At 36.1% G+C, this 13,521-nt stretch overlaps 1 protein-coding gene and 1 pseudogene across 11 annotated transcripts in view; one reads left to right on the top strand and one right to left on the bottom strand.

The window, feature by feature from the left end:
* The window catches only part of ARFIP1 (ADP ribosylation factor interacting protein 1), a 132,507-nt gene that overhangs the window by 111,868 nt on the left and 7,118 nt on the right, over positions 1–13,521 (bottom strand). For 4 of the 11 annotated variants that reach the window (XM_058436831.1, XM_058436828.1, XM_058436830.1 and 1 more), the window contains exon 2: positions 9,007–9,123. The exons of 6 other annotated variants lie outside the window; for them this stretch is intronic. The gene's annotated coding sequence lies outside the window, so the exon portion shown is untranslated. Of the gene's footprint in view, positions 1–9,006; positions 9,128–13,521 lie in introns of all 11 variants that reach the window. One more of the 11 variants, XM_058436829.1, reaches the window with a different exon arrangement.
* LOC116465199 (ribosome biogenesis protein NSA2 homolog) lies at positions 2,772–3,542 on the top strand (annotated as a pseudogene).

Raw genomic sequence — 13,521 nt, 5'->3', positions numbered from 1 at the left:
TTAAATCACAAGGAACCCTGAATCCCCTGCAAGGAATACATATTGTGCAAAGAATTTGTCTTTGATTTTTGGACTAAACATAAATAATCCAGCTCTAAATCCTACATTAAAACTTACCACACTGAATCACAGTAGCTTGGCTTAGTTGAAGAAATGCTGTGCCTAGTACTGTGTCACATAAACAGATGGCAGATTGGCACAGAAACACTGTAATTGGAGACAGAAAACCCCACATTGTGCTCCAGCCTTACCAGTTCCTCTAAATCAGTCGCCATCTCTCTGAAGGTCAAATTTGTTCAACTAAAAAAATGGGGAAAATAATAACTAATTTATTTGTATTCAGAATTTGCTTTTCAAAATTATCTATAATCATATGTATATCTATTCATTACAACAGGCAAACCATTCTAAAGACAAATAAAAATTCAGAAAAATTAACTGGCAAAATGTAAAAATGCACACTGCAATAAGTAAAAATTAATTTCATAAGATCATTTACATATGAAAACAGATTTTAAACGATCAGAGTGTCAACTGATTTGACAGATGAAAAAACTGTGATGTCTGATGCCAAAATGTTAGTTTTTGTGACGTATGTAAAACAAAGTTCCAGACCAGAACTCAGATCTCCCCGACCTTCAGGTGGTGGTAGTGCTCTTTAGGACTGATGTGACTGTTCGCTGTCTAAGTGAAACATGATACTCAAACTTCATTCAAGAAAAGTTTAATGTGCTATTTCTGCTCCTATTTTTATTCAGTAAAATTTAGATAATACCAACTACATATGAAGAATTCTGCTAGGCACTAAGGGTAATAAAAAGTAAACTCTAGTTCCGGTTCTAAAAGCACTCTGAATCCAATCACAGAGATAAATACACACAAAAATAAGTACCAGACACCATTTTAGCTACAATAATGCAAAGAAACAAATTTTTACTCTAGAAATACACTGGAGGGAATGATTTTACTGTTTGCTAACAGAATGTAATACATTAAGAAAATAATACAACATGGCCAAATGGGATTTATCCTAAAGGATTGGTTCAATTAGGAAATCTATTAGTACATACCGTATTCATAAATCTAAGGCGGGTAGGAAACATACAATTTTCTCCATGCCACTGAGATGGAGTGCATGTAACAAAATTAAACACCCTTTCGAAACCCAACACTCAAAGAAACAAGAATTAGGAGGTAATTTCTTAACATGATAAAATATATACATTTTAGTCCTACAACCATTAAATTATTTAATAAAGAAATAACAGAAGCATTTCCACTAAGATCAGGAAAAAGGCAAAGATGCCCACCATTTCTACTACTATTCTTGTTTTTTGAGACGGTGTCTTGCTCTGTCACCCAGGCTGGAGTGCAGTGGTGCGATCTTGGCTCACTGCAACCTCCGTCTCCCAGGTTCAAGTGACTCTCCTGCCTCAGCACCCGCCCCCAACCACCCAGAGTAGCTGGAATTACAGGTGCCTGCCACCATGCCCAGCTGATTTTTTGTAGAGACAGGGTTTCACCATGTTGGCCAGGCTGGTCTTGAACTCCTGACTTCAGGTGATCCACCCACCTTAGCCTCCCAAAGTGCTAGGATTACAGGCATGAGCCACCACGCCCGGCCATTTCTACTAATATTCAACATCATACTAGAGGTATTAGACAAATCAACTAGTTAAGAAAAATCAATCAGAGGAATAATAGGTAAGGAGAAAGTAAAACTATCTGTATTTGCAGATGATATAATGGTAACCTAAAAACCCTTGAAGAATCAATAATAAAATTAACTCAAAAATAAAATTCAATGAAGTAGCAAGATAATAAACTAACATACAAAAAAATAGTTCTCCTATACAAAAATAATAATCAGGGAAAATAATGACAGAGAAAATCCCATTTATAATAGCAACAAAAAGATTAAATAGTTAGGAATAAACTAAACAATGTGTAAAAACTACAGAAGGAAAACTTCAGCACCACTGAAAGACACTGAAGAACACTTGAGCAAATAGAAAGATATCCCCATTCTAAGAAAGGATGACAACATTATAAAGATGCCATTTCTCCCTTACTTTATAAATTCGATACAATACAATGAAAATACTAACAAGCTATTTTGTAAAGTTTGGCAAGTTGATATTCAAGTTGATGTGGAAAATCAAACATGCAAGAATAGGTAGGAAAACATTGAAAAAGGAAAACCACAAGGAGACCACCTTTATCAAACACTACAACATCAAAAAACATCTATAATTAAAGCAGTGTGGGACTAGCACATAAATAGACCAGTGGAATCTAAAAAGTCTAGAATTAGACCCAAATATACCCAGAAATTTAGTAAATAACAAAGGTGGCATCTCAAATCACTAAAGTACAGATGGACTTTTCAATAAATGGTGCCAGGAAAACTAGGTATCCATTTGGAAAATATAAAATTCAATCTATCTCACATCATACTCCAGAATAAAGTCCAAATGGATCGGGAATCTAGATATAAAAAATGAAACCAGATAAAGTACTAGAAAAAAATGGATGAATTCTGCTTAAAGTTGGTATAGGGAAAGGAGAATCCAGAAACAATAAAAGAAAATATTGACTACATAAAATTTTTTAATTGGACAACACACACAGTACAGGCAAAGCAAACTAAGATGAAATATTCGCAATATACACCATAAAAGACTAATATATAAAGAACTCTTAAAAACAAAGGGAAAGGAGAGCATTTTTGCACCCCAGGGGTTGCTTCTGGGTGCTCTGCAGCCGTCACCATGCCACAGAATGAATATACTGAATTACACCATAAATGCTATACCATTTGGATTACCATGAGAGAAAGAGAAAGAAGGAAAGTCGAGAGGCTCATGAATGTTCAAAGAAGGCAAAGAAAATTATTGGTCTGAAGGCTAAGCTTAATCATAAACAGAGCCATGCTGAGAAAATACAAATAAAAAAGACCATCAAGATGCATGAAAAGAGAAACACCAAACAAAAGAATGATGAAAAGATTCCACAGGGAGCAGTACCTGCCTATCAGCTGGACAGAGAGATAATCTCGAGCTGAAGTACTTTCCAATATGATTAAACAGAAACGAAAAAGAATGAGGGAAAATGGGAAGTCCCTCTGCCTAAAGTATGTGCCCAGGAAGAAACAGAAGTATTAAATTATTCAAACAGGAAAGGGAAAGAAGAAGGCATGGAAGAGGTTGGTTACTGAAGTCTGCTTTGTTGGAGATGGCTTTACAAGAAAACCACCTAACTATGAAAGATTCATCAGGCCAATGGGCTTGCGTTTCAAGAAAGTCCATGTAACACATCCTGAACTGAAAGCCACCTTTTGCCTACCAATACTTGGCGTAAAGAAGAATCCCTCATTCCCACTGTATACAACTTTGGGTGTTATTACCAAAGACTGTCACTGAGGTAAATGTGAGTGAAGTGGGCCTTGTGATGCAAGGAGGCAAAGTTATTTGGGGAAATATGCCCAGGTTATCAACAATCCTGAAAATGATGGATGCATAAATGCAGTCTTACTGGTTTGACAGCAATTTCATATATAATTATTGAGCACTACACACCAATTGAAAAAACTACCATTACTGTAATGTTTCTGAATACTACCAAACAGCCATACCTGTCTGCAATCAAGAGATTATTAAATTGTAAACATTAAAATGGGGGGGAAAAAAACAAAACAAAGGAAAAAAGGACCAAAAATCAGATACAGGAAAAAAGACACAGTCAATTCACCAAAAAAAAAAAAAAAAAAATTACAAGGGCCCTCAAATAAATAACAATTGCTCAAATTCACTCAAAATTAGAGAAATGCCAATTAAAACAACACTGAGATACCATTTCTCATCTATTAGACTCACAAAAATTTTAAAATATGACAAAACATTCCATTAGTGAGGATGTAAGGGAAACAGGCACTTACATGTATTGCTGATGGGAATACAAATTGGTACAACCATTCTGGAAGGAGTGTTGGTAATGCGTAACAAAATGACATATACACTTACTTTTGGCCCCAGCAATTCCACTTCAAGGAATCCACCCTGGGAATATACCTCCAAAAATACAAAGACAAATACACACTGCACCATTCTTTGTAATTATAAAACATTGGAAACTTGGATGTGCCATATTCAATTACCTTCCTATGGTAGGAATATGGCACATAGGAAAATGACTGAATAAACTATGATCCATCCAAGCAAGTTATGCAACTGTGGGGGGAATAAAGAATGAGGAAAATCTCTATAATAGGAAGTGATTTCCAGGACACAGTGTTAGCTGAAAAAAGCAAAAAAATACCTATGGTATGGTATGTTCATGTAAGAATGAAGGGGGATATAAGAAAACACACATTTCTACTGAAAAAGCAAAAAAAAAAAAAAAAAAAAAACGCCAGAAGGATAAACCAGAAACTAAAGAGATAGGTTACCTACCCCGGGCAGGTGAGAAAGGGGTGGAAAGAAGAGGGAAAGGGCATGGGAACAGGGTAACAAGGCTAAGGATGGAGTAACACTTCTCTGGATACACGATATATTTTGTAATAATTCTGACTCTCAGAACCATAGTAATTTCCACATGCTGACATGGTATCAGAAAATAAAGAAAACTTTAAAAACAGATGGGGGTTTGTTGAAAGAACACAGGAGCCAACCTGAAGGAGCCCATAACAGCCAATGCTGGAACAAATACAGCAACAAAATAAATGATAGTACTAGATTAAAAACAAGGAGTAAAATACTAATGAGTCCACATTGATATAAACAATCTGATAAGTAAATGGAGGAAAAGGGACAACTCTTCTTCACAATAGACTACAATTAGTAAATTAACATAGGAAGCAAAGTGGGAAACAATCAACATCAGGCAAATATCACAAATACTGCACACAAGATCCACTTGATAGATGCTAAAATTAGAGAGCAATAGTTTGAGGAGAAAACAGGATTTACACAGTCTCCATGTAGCTCCAACAAGATACTTACCAACTAAAAAGGGAAAGATAGTAACTTCACAGTGTAAAAACAGCACACTCAACCAAGTGATCAAGTAATCATAAGTAGTAAGACACATATCATAAACTCCTCAATACAATGCACTAGGAAAGACACAACATCATTTTTTGTGGTATTCTTGCCAAAAATGCATAGGCTCAGTCCAATCATGAGAAAACATCAGACAAACCCAAACTGCGAGATATTCTAAAAATAACTGATTAGTACTCTTCAAAAGTGTCATAGTCATAAAAGACAAGCAAAATGTCAGAAACTTTAAAAGAGACTATGGAGAAATTGCTAAATTCAATGTGGGTTCCTATATAGGACTCTGGGACTGAAAACGGACAGTAGTTGAAAATTTGGTTTCATTCTAATAAGAGCTACAGTTTAATTAATAATATTATACCAATGTTCATTTCCTACTTGTAATAATTATATTACGGTTATGTAAGATGTTAGCATTAGGGGAAATGGGGTGAGGAATGTAAGGGAACTCTGTACTATTTTTGCAGCTCTTCCGCAAGTCTAAAATTAGATTAAAAGTTTTTTTAAAAACAGTAAGAAATTCTGAACAAAGGTAGAGGAATTACCCTTTAAATAAAAGGAGAAAATCTCTTCCAGTGAGGCCAGAATAAAGGAAGAAGGAATCTGCAGAGATAGTGAAGAGTAACATGGAAAAATGGAAGGTTAAGGCAGTTCACTTTTGCTGTCTTTTACTTTCTTGTGAAATAGGAGTTATCATTTGAACCCCTGTATAAAACAGCACCAACGAGGAAAATATAGTAGGTCCCCCCATTATCCACGTTTTAGCTTCCCACAGTTTGTTATCAACTGTCAATCATGGTCTGAAAATAAACCTCTCTTCTTTATAAATTACTCAGCCTCAGGTATTCCTTTATAGCAACTCAAACAGACTAAGAAAATATGTTGTTATAATTGTTCTATTTTATTATTACTGTTAATCTCTTATTGTGCCTAATTTACAAATTAAACTTTATCATAGGTATGTATGTATAGGAGAAAACTTAGTACATATAGTTTGGGACTATCCACAGTTTCAGGTATGTGGGTCTTGGAACATCTCCCCCAAGACTATGGGAAGACTACTGTACGTCATTATCATTCAGCTCTGGAAAAGACCAAATAACTCAAGGCAGATAGAGAAACATATATCAAATTTCTGAGAATTACAGAGATAGGTACTAAATATTATATATATAAAAATAAATTTTTTTTTTTCTTTTGAGACAGAGTTTCACTCTTGTTGCCCAGGCTGGAGTACAATGGTGCTATCTCAGCTCATTCTTTAAGTGCTCTGATCCATTTCATATTTATTTCTTAAAGGTCTTCTTGTTTATAACTTTGATAACAAAATACATGGGAGTAACAAGACTTAAGAAGTTAATGACCTATATAATTTGTGCTGTTTAGGTTATGCATTTTCTAATTTTTGTATGAATTCAGTTATCTTTGAAAGCTGTCTTTAAAATAGAGTGATAAATTACTACTACAAAACCACCACTGACGTTCAGCCCTCACAGACCAGTTATATTGGAGGCCAAAATGTCGTTAAGTCATCTCTGGGGGTTCTACTATAAATCAGACAGAGGTATTTGCTAATAAAAGAGTGTAAGAACCAAAGACCTACAAAGTGAATTATTAATTAGAATTTGTCACCTCAAGTTTAAAATCCATCCAGCTCTTTGTAGCTGCTTTGATTTACCATAAACATCACATTTTTATATATACATACTGAACAGACCAGATCTATACAGAGGAAAACCTTATAAGATCCCTTCCCAAATTTTAGTGAGGGAGAGTTTTATACTCTACCACTCTTAAATGCATTTAAGGTCTTCTTAGCACCCAGGAAAGAGAGGGCAGGAGGTATTAGATTTGCCAGGATCCCGAAAACCCCTTCAGAGTCTCCATGACAACACTGAGTTTAAACATTCAGAAGTCTAATGATAAAGGATCTATGGCAGGAGTGTTGTTGAACATAAATCATAATGTAAGCTTTTCAAATTCAGGTACTCATATAACAGGTGGTCTGAAATGGTATGCCCAAGACACAGGAGGGCAGATACAACCACAGCAGAGAAGATATACATGGCACATCACACTGGAATATAAATTTACATTATTTTTCGCTAAAATAAGTATGATAGAATCTAAAGCAAAATTCACTTGAATAAAACAACACACATAAGTCTTCAAAGAAATTTGCTGAATTTTTATGATAAAATATGAGTCTTCAAAGAAATGTCCGAAGAGTTATTACACTTTCTAAAAGTACTTTAGTAAAAAAAAAAAGTTTGAAAACTACTATAAATAATGATATACAGCATCAAGAACTTCTGACTGGTGAGTCAAGGACAATAAAAGGAGGTAAATAGAAAACACTGAGAGCAAAAAGTAGCAAAACTTAGGCTTGCTTTAAAGTGATTTTGCTGGCCGGGCGCAGTGGCTCACGCTTGTGAATCCCAGCACTTTGGGGGGCCGAGGCTGGCGGATCATGAGGTCAGGAGATCAAGACCACGGTGAAACCCCGTCTCTACTAAAAATACAAAAAAAATTAGCCGGGCGTGGTGGTGGGCGCCTGTAATCCCAGCTGCTCGGAGAGGCTGAGGCAGGAGAATGGCGTGAACCCGGGAGGCGGAGCTTGCAGTGAGCCGAGATTGCGCCACTGCACTCCAGCCTGGGCGACAGAGCAAGACTCCGTCTCAAAAAAAAAAAAAAAAAGTGATTTTGCTTAGTTTCTTTAGATTTGATATTCCAGAGATCAGTTATTATTCTAAAGATTTTTTTTAAGTGGCTCTATTTCTTTCACTTTTGATGAAATCTATTGGAATATGCCCATCTTTTCTCATTCATGGATAAACAGGAAGAGAATGGTAAGATCAGTTTTTTCTTTACCATGAGAATATATTTATTTTGCAAGTTATTTTTAATGCTTCAGCCACAATTTCCACACATTTTTATATTACCACAACTTTTAAAAATACTTTTTAAACATCAGATACAGAATTTGTTCGAGGTTAAAAAGGAAAAACATATTCTTTCTGTTGAATAATTATCACATTATACTTAACTTAAAGACTATTAACCTTTTGAATAGCAAGAATTGAAGCAGCTGGTGGTCATACTTATTTGTAGGTCCCCAAAATAGCCCTGAGGTCTGAAGAGGAAAATATCTTTTATAAACTATAACAAAATTCTAACCTCAAAATAAAATACTATGAAATTTGCACAATTATATCTGTATTCACGTCTTTCCAATATCCAGAAACCTACTGGATTTTTAGAAATTACAATGAAAATAGGTTTATATTCAGAAAACAGAGCTTATACCAAGATGACATTGCTTGAAACCTGGAAAAGACTTGTTTTGATTTCATAATTGAATATTAATTTTCAAGTTGAACTGACTTGTTTACAATAAAAAATTGAGTTACCATAGTGTCTCCATTTTAAAACTATATGTTCAGAGTTGAAAATATCCAAAATATAGAAGCTTTTCAGTCAAAACAATTTAAAAGGATTTTGTTTTCTATGATGACAGTTCTCTGAACAAGAAGAAAAACGAATCATTTTCCTTACTGTCCAATGTAAAAGAACTGGAAATGGCTTACCACACAATATGTTCAAAGTATATTACATTTATTTTTATAAATAGAATAACCAAAGAAGATAATACAAAATAATTTACATTATTCTTCTGTCTTTATATTAACAACTATCTGGTATCTGTAAAAGCTATTTTGCTAAATACCTACAAGTTCTTTTACACATTGATAAATTAAGTTCAGGTTGCTTATTAAGATAAACACATCGGGCTAGGCATGCTGGCTCAAGCCTGTAATCCCAGCACTTTGGGAGGCCAAGGCCAGCGCATCACTTGAGCCCAGGAGTTCAAGATCAGCCTGGGCAACCTGGCAAAACCTCGTCTCTATAAAAAAAAATACAAAAATTAGCCAGGCATGGTGGCACGCACCTGTGGTCCCAGTGACTCAGGAAGCTGAGGTAGGAGGATCGCTTAACCCGGGAGGCAGAGGTTGCAGTGAGCCGAGACTGTGACACTACACTCCAGCCTGGGCAACAGATTGAGACTCTGTCTCAAAAAAAAAAAAAAAAAAAAAAAAAGATAAACACATCAGTCTAGATAAGTCAAAAATAGAAAGCCCTGATAAAATACAGTTAATTCTGAATTATATACATAATAAGAAACAATTTAAAAGTTAACCTAACAGATTTTCAACTATGCCTATCTCCACCACCATAACCAACTCTTAGGTAACAAAACTGACTGTTTGCAGAAGTCTTTTTAATTTCCCCACTCAGACTGTGTTACAGAGAAACTAATGAGAAGTAAAATGAGAAGACTCTCAAAACTAAATTACTCTCTGAAAAGAAAACTAGTTGTAAATTAACTCTAAATTATTCAGTATGCTGTGGCTTCATTCTTCATAGATGGCTGAGTTCCAGAACATTAGCAGTGAAGTCAACCAAGAAACAAGAGAGGTGGTCATCTCTGTTGTTGTAATTGATTTCATTCAAAGATCAAACAAGGTTACCTGTTATTTGGTATTATCTGAACTGCTTTTGTCCCTTAGCAATGGATAATTGGAGAGTTACTTTTTGTTACTAAATTCCCAAAACCATGTAAAATAAACCCCTTCAATATTCACAGGTAATTTTTTTAATGAAAAACGCTCACAGTAAATAAACTAAAAATATAGCTTAACATATATATCGTTACATATAGAAATATTTATAGATATGTGTATATACATGAGTTAGTGTACATACATATATTTCTTTACTCTGTCCACTGGGAGGGCCTAGAAGCAATGACATCCCAACAGCAATGAGCAAACACAGTGCCTAGACGTTGGTTCCTAACACTATTCTCCAATAGAAGGAATCAGTGCTCCTTGGAGAAAAGGCTGATTCTAGGCCTGTGGTAGGTAATACACCAGGTGAGCCTAGAGCATTTTGTAATACCAGAAAGTTAAAAGTGCTCAAAAACAAACAAACAAACAAAACAAGAACAAAAGTCTCACAATGATAGGAGTATGTCAAAGGAATACAGGCACCAACTAAAAGAGCTCCCAATGGCCAAAGCTGAAACAATTTGAGCAACACAGTAAATGAAGTACTACTGGATTTACCCTTAAGTATAAAATAAATATCCATGAGTCAGACTGATATAAATGAATGACTGAAAGGGGAAAATAGACAAAAAACCCTTACAGAAGATTTTTCAAAAATTTATGTAGACACTTCACCCTTAAAGAGGTAAAGCATAATTCCCCAATCCCCAATTGTGTGCTTCACAGAGAGACTTTCTTCTAAAAAGTACAATATACAAAAGGAAGGGGGAAAAAGAGTAACTTTACAGTGGACAAAACTGACAAACATTATCTCAAGCCAAGTAGTCAAGGTTAATATCAATGGTACTGTCATATTAATAGTTTGTATTCTTGGCCGGGTACAGTGGCTCACGCCTGTAATCCCAACACTTTGGGAGGCTGAGGTGCGTGGATCACCTGAGGTCGGGAGTTCAAGACCAGCCTGGCCAACATGGTGAAACCTCTCTACTAAAAATACAAAAATTAGCCGGGCACGGTGGCATGCACCTGTAGACCCAGTTACTTGGGAGGCTGAGACAGGAAAATCGCTTGAACCCGGGAGGTGGAGGTTGCAGTGAGCCGAGATTGTGTTACTGCACTCCAGCCTGGGCAACAGAGTGAGACTCTACCTCAAAAAAAAAAAAAAAAAAAAGAAAAAAGAAAAAAAAAAGTCTGTATTCTTGATATGATGTGATGGGAATGGCACTTTACTTCTGCAATCTTTCTCCTAGAAACGTATCACCCTGTCTAATCATGAGAAAAACAGCAGACAAGTCCCAACTGAGGGACAGTCTACAAAATACCTGACCAGGCAGTAATCTTCAAAACTATCAACTTGTCATCAAAAACAAGGAAATCTGAGAAACTGTCAAAACGAGAGGATACATGACCACTAAAGGTAATATACTATCCTAGATGGGATCCTTGAACAGATAAAAAAAAAAAAAAAAGACATTGGGGAAAAGTGAGGCAATCTGAATAAAATACGGACTTTAATAATTGTGTCAATATTGGTTCACTGTGACAAATGTACTATGCTAATGTAGTATGTTTTTGTTTTTTTGAGATGGAGTCTCACTCTGTCGTCCAGGATGGAGTACCGTGGCATAATCTCTGCTCACTGCAACCTCCGCCTCCTGGGCTCAAGTGATCCTCCCACCTCAGCCTCCCAAGTAGCTGAGACCACAGATGAGCACCACCATGCCTGGCTAATTTTCTGTGTTTTTGGTAGAGATGGGGTTTCACCATGTTGCCCAGGCTGGTCTTGAACTCCTGAGCTCAAGCAATCCACCTGCCTTGACCTCCCAAACTGCTAGGATTACTGGCATGAGCCACTGCACACAGCCTATCTTATAATAGGGGAAAGGGGGTATGGGAAGCTCTATTCTATCTTCACAGTAATTCTGTAAAACTAAAACCATCCAAAAATAAAAGGGTCTATTACAAAATAATCTAAGAATACTGTGCTATATTGCTATATTTTATATAACTACTAATAACACATTTTTTTTTTTTTTTTTGAGAAGGAGTCTTGCTGTGTCGCCCAGGCTGGAGTGCAGAGGCACAGTCTCGGCTTACTGCAACCTCTGCCTCCCAGGTTCAAATGATCTTCCACCTCAACCTCCCAAGTAGCTGGAATTACAGGTGCAGGCCACCACACCCAGCTAATCTGTATATGTATATTTTTTAGTAGAGACAGGGTTTCACCATGTTGGCCAGGCTGGTCTCGAACTCTCAACCTCAAGTGATCCACCCACCTCGGCCACCCAAAGTGCTGGGATTATAGGCATGAGCCACTGTGCCCAGCCTAATAATTTATTTCCATACACTTGAAAGAAATAGTCTAACTGAAAATTTAATTACAGGTTGATTATCCCTTTTCCAAAATGTTTGAGACTAGAAGTGTTTTGGATTTCAGATTTTTTTGGCATTTGGAATATCTGCATATGCATAATGAGGTATCTTCAGGAAGGGACCCAAGTGTAAACACAAAATTCATTTACGTTTCATATACACCTTATACACACAGCCTAAAGGTAATTTTATGTAATACTTTAAATAATTTTTTGCATGAAACAAAGTTTGTATACACTGTACCATCCAAAAGCAAAGGTGTCACTATCTCAGCCACTCATGTGGACAGTCCGTGGTTGTTTGACATCAACATCATTCCTGTCTCTGAATTTATATGCTATCAATAACCAATTATTTCTTACATATACACATGGCATTGTACTGCCCTTTGTGGGCATGTTTGCGTAGGTGTATCTGGGTGTGTGAAGAAAAGATACATGGCAGCTGAAGGGGGCTAGGCAGGTCTTTTTTCTCTTGGGGAAACTGTTGTACAACTGCATTCTGACTTCGATTCATCACATAAAGTTGGGTGTAGAATTATGTACTTGTAGCATCACGTTGGGCTCAAAAGTTTTGAATTTTGCAGCATTTTGGATTTCAAGTTTTTGGATTAGGAATGCTCAAATTGTACTACCATTTTAACACTATTTTTATAAAAATTCATATTCAAATTCTTGTATTACAAAACTCAATGAACTGAAATCCTTAATACCATTAACTTGGAAATTTAATGAGTCAAATGTAGGTGTCAGGTACTGAGCTAGGTTCCAGGGATTCAACAATGAGCAAAAAAGAAAGCAAGACATGGACCTTACCTTCATGAAATTTATAGGCCACTGAACAGAAAGACAATCTTATAGTCACATGAATAAATGTAAATTGCAAACTGTGGGAAATGTATGATGCTATTACCTTAATGTGGGAAGTTAGCATATTCTCTAAGGATGCAAAACTTCAGCTGAGGTGTGAAGGGTGACTAGGAACTAACAAGTGAAATGAAATGAAAGTAAAGAAAGAATGGTCCAGAAGAGAGAAAAGCATGTACAAAAGCCTTGCAAAAATGGCAGGGAGCAAGGTGCATACAAAGGACTAAAGAATGCCAGCATGGTTGAACTGGAGAATTATGCAGAACGTGGTACAAGATGAGTCTGGAGAGCTAAACGTTGTTAAGCAGTTTATTTTGATCCTAGAAGCAATGGAAAGCCATAAAAGCACTGGGGGAGAAAGAAGGAGAGTGACAATCAAATGTGTGTTTCAAAATAAATCACTGTGCCTTCAAGATGGGTAATGAATTAGAGAGGATAGATAAGAATGGAGGCTACTGTAAAAGTTGCAGGCAAGATGAAGTGGCAGTAGTGGAAACAGGAAGAAATAGAAAAATTCAAGAGTTATGTAGAAAGTAAGATTTTAAAAACTTGTTGAATCATTGGATCTATCAGGGAGAGGGAATTAAGGATCACTTCTAGTTTTCTGGATTTTACAATGAAAAGATAATTGTGTCATTCACTGAAAAAAGGAACAAA

This window comes from Hylobates moloch, unplaced genomic scaffold, assembly GCF_009828535.3.
Source record: "Hylobates moloch isolate HMO894 unplaced genomic scaffold, HMol_V3 SCAFFOLD_3, whole genome shotgun sequence".
NCBI lineage: Eukaryota > Metazoa > Chordata > Mammalia > Primates > Hylobatidae > Hylobates > Hylobates moloch.
The sequence above is the reverse complement of the archived record's forward strand: the minus strand, read 5'-3'. Positions and strand labels throughout refer to the sequence as shown.